Source organism: Diadema antillarum, unplaced genomic scaffold, assembly GCF_040938485.1.
Source record: "Diadema antillarum isolate AM-2024a unplaced genomic scaffold, OU_Dant_1.0 seq00000263_RagTag, whole genome shotgun sequence".
In the NCBI taxonomy this organism is placed as follows: domain Eukaryota; kingdom Metazoa; phylum Echinodermata; class Echinoidea; order Diadematoida; family Diadematidae; genus Diadema; species Diadema antillarum.
This window is the reverse complement of record NW_027271301.1, coordinates 620,052-623,889: the sequence shown is the minus strand read 5'-3', so window position 1 is coordinate 623,889 and position 3,838 is coordinate 620,052. Positions and strand designations below refer to the sequence as shown.

Below are 3,838 nucleotides of genomic sequence, written 5' to 3'. Positions count from 1 at the left end.
ACGTGCGTGTATTTTTGCATGCACGTACGCATGTATACAAATATAATATCACTCGGATTTTAATTCAACTTTTTGCATCGGATTGCTGATGAGCTCTCAGGAAGATTCTTCCATCAGTCTTGGATTGGAGCAGAGTCTAACGGGTATGTACAAAAATTAACACTTTATAAATTTATTTTAAGTCTAATGTTGAGGAAAGTATTTTGCTTATTCTGAGATTTTCAGGCTATAGTATATCAATATCTAACTTAGATACGGCATCAAATCACACTTTCCTGGCCACGCGCATTGAGTGAGTTGACGCCCCTTCAGCTTCCCCCGGGTCTGCAGCGCTCGCGATCGCGGCCGGCATGGAAGATCATGTACGCGCATCATGCACGGACAGCCAAAAAATTGTTCTTTACAAATATGGGGTAGGTCTGGCTCTCGTTTATGAAATTACGAATATTTTTTTTCCGTCTTTGCTTCCTTTCCTGCAGGTATTGTTTATGAAGGTTTCTGAAACAATGTTTATTGTAGACCCAAGAAATGATTTAATGATAAATAAACTGCTAAAGACCTAATCAAAATGATAAGCACCACGATTCGTATCGCTTGAATTGAAACCATGCGCTCACTCGCCATCTGAGAGGACGCACGCGTAATTTCTACCCGTCCCGTTTTAGCAAGGCCGCCTTCATGACGCGTCGATGGACTTGCGGGAATCCGAAAGCCGAAGGGACATCAATGATCAATCAAGATCAACTTATTTCAAATCATATTGACCGAATTTCATGATTTATAAGTAAAATATTACTTCTGCACGCAATTAAAACACCTATACGTTTAAAGGAAAAAAAACAAGGTTTCTATTAAGTCGGAATTTATCGATGTTCATGTAGTGCAGGCGAGTGCATGTCACTGCTAGCCCAGTAAATATCAGAGTCCCTGTGATCCGACTCACTACCAAAGGTTGGTGAACCTCGACAAAATGGGTCTTAAATGAAAGGCTTTTTTTTTTTGAAAGATATTTGTATCTTATTAGTATTGAATAGCACAGGAAAATATAAAATATTCACAAGATAATTTGAAATGAGAGTACACTACTTGACAACTGATAAAGATTTTTCATTTTTAATTTATTTTATTTTTATTTTTTTATTTTTATGAATGTAGCATTATCATTATTACAAGCAAATTTATTGACCGTGATTCAACTGGGCACAAGGGATGCAGTAGCAGGAAGTCAATTGATACAAAGAAAAACAACTTTGCTGGAAATTCACTTAAAACCGAAACACAAAAAAATCCCCAAAATAAACATGCATTCAATAAACACAATACACAATGAATAAGTCAAGAAGTCTTGAATTTACTTCATTTCTTTTTTTTATTCATTTCAACTTGCATTAAAAATAAAATAGATCAATGTAATCATAGCTTAATTAAAGGCAATGTACAATCATGATTATATAAATTATGTATTTCATTTATATCACAACTTGGGTATTTACATGAAAAAAATTCATCAGAAAGCAGACAATCATCAGGACATAAAACTGAGTCAATACCGGTAAGCCTTACTTTTTATTTAAGGATAAAACTACATGTACATAAAATCTTTTGACAAACTTTCAGAAAATACAACAAAAAAGAAATAATCATAAATAATTTATTGTCATTGGAATATAATTACATGAACATTTCATCACAGAAAATAGAGTACATATTCATAAGTCATTACAAATTTCTTTGAAATTGTCATAAATCTATTTCATTTTCTTGTCACTCAAACAGGTCAACTTTCAACTGGACAGGAATACGTTCATTATGGCTACAAAGCCAAAGAAGCAAAAACCTTTGTCATCTTTGTCTGCAACTGCAAGAGCTACAATTGTAACCAATATCCCAATGATTTTTATGCTGATGGGAAAGTCATGTTTTGTAAATTTTGCAGCCACAGTGTGGACTTTTGTACGATTGGACACAGTTAAGGATCACCTACAAAGTAAAAAACATATCAAAAACAAGGGATCAAGTTTGTCAGCTCCTGGGTTATCTGGCCAGTCTCAGTCAAACACAAAGCGGCAAAAAACATTAGATTCTCTTGTCAAATCGAAGGATTTGCGAGAAGCGTTCATTCTGGACTTTGTTAAGATGTGCACAATGGCTGATATTCCTCTCAACAAAGTTGAAAAAATGAGACCGTTCGTAGAGAAACACTGCAGCCAAGGTGGCGCTTTACCCAAAGCTGAAAAACTGAGAAATGTATACATTCCAAGACAGTTTGAAATTCACTTTGAAGCTCTGAAGGAAACTGTCAAAGATGGAAAAGTATCCATCATCGCAGATGAAACAACGGACATCAGAGACTGTAGTATATATTGAATGTTATTGTGGGAGTGCGGGGCAAATACTATCTGATCGATGTTTGCACCATGGAGGCTTGCAACCATTCAACGCTGAGCCAAGCGATCATTAAGGCCTTGATGAACGTGGGCATTAAATTTGATGACGTCATTGCTGTGGTCACAGACAGTGCAGCCTACTGCAAAAAAGCTGCCAGGGAGGTCCTCCAGCCACTGTTTCCTAAGAGCATTCATGTGCCTTGCCTGGCACACATCATCAACTTGGGAGCAGAAGCTTTCCAACACCATGTCGAGTTTGGTAGAGTTGACACTCTGGTCAAAATGATAAAGTCCGCTTTCTACAAGAAACCAGCTCGCAAATCAAGGTATCTCAAGTTTCTTCGAGAATATCTCCCTCCTGACGAGGTCAAACTTCCACCAGTACCTGTGTCCACAAGATGGAACTCATGGTTTCACGCTGTAAAGTATCATCTGACACATCTTCACGTCTATGAGGGTTTCTTCAAACAGGAAGACAGCAAGGGTATTGCAGTGGAAACCATCCTGGAGCTGCTCACAAACAAAGAGATCTATCAGGAGTTGCAGCTGATTATGAACTTCATCACGGCACATTCTTCACTGCTGGTGGCAGTACTAACCAGTTTGGAAGGCACCCACAATCCCTTGGCTTGCACAGTCTTCAACACAATTGAAGATGTCTGTTCATCTCTTGTTGCTGGCACAGAGAAGACTTCATTTGGGGAGGCCACTGACAAGTTGCTGAAGCGGAAGTCAAAGGGGGATTGGGACAGAATTACAAAAACTTTCAGGTCTGTCTTCCAGAGAGCCTACGAGAAAATTGACAAACATGTTCAACAACACCCCGCTCTCACTTTCTACAAGGCAGCGCGCATATTTGATCCCAGGCAGCTGGGATCCATTTCACTTGACATTGGTGACTATCAGAGGATCCCAGGGTTAAGCAATCTGGAGCCAGCTGTCGTGGAGGAGTGGTCGATGTACACCAGGTTGAAGGCAGAGGAAATACCAGTCCCACTTGATCTCCAATGATTCTGGGAATCAATGTCCAGCCGCTACCCACATCTTGCCAGGATTGCCAAGGATGCCATTTGGATGCCAGTGTCCAGTGTCGACTTGGAAAGGAGCTTCTCGCAATACAAGCATATCTTGACCGATAAGAGGGAGAAACTTACTCCAGAAAACACTTGTATGATGACAATGTTATACTACAATGCAGACACTGAACATCAGTTTTAGACCACACAAATCATCAGGTATACAATATGCATAAAGGATACTGTATGATGTATACGCGATTAAACAGGTACACAAACTTCAAATAGCAATCATTTTTTTTTTCCATTTTTGTATGCAAATACATGTAAACGGAATTTGCATTTTTTGTAGTACAATTCCTATGGGAAAACGAAATTTCTGTTTTTTCACCATGTTGAAACGGAATTCATGATTTTCTGAAACGGAAAAGGCAA

The 3,838-nt window shown here is 38.6% G+C and overlaps 1 pseudogene; it reads left to right on the top strand.

Moving 5' to 3' along the window:
• The first annotated feature begins 1,809 nt into the window (after positions 1–1,809).
• LOC139729748 (uncharacterized) lies at positions 1,810–3,605 on the top strand (annotated as a pseudogene).
• The last annotated feature ends 233 nt before the right edge of the window (positions 3,606–3,838 follow it).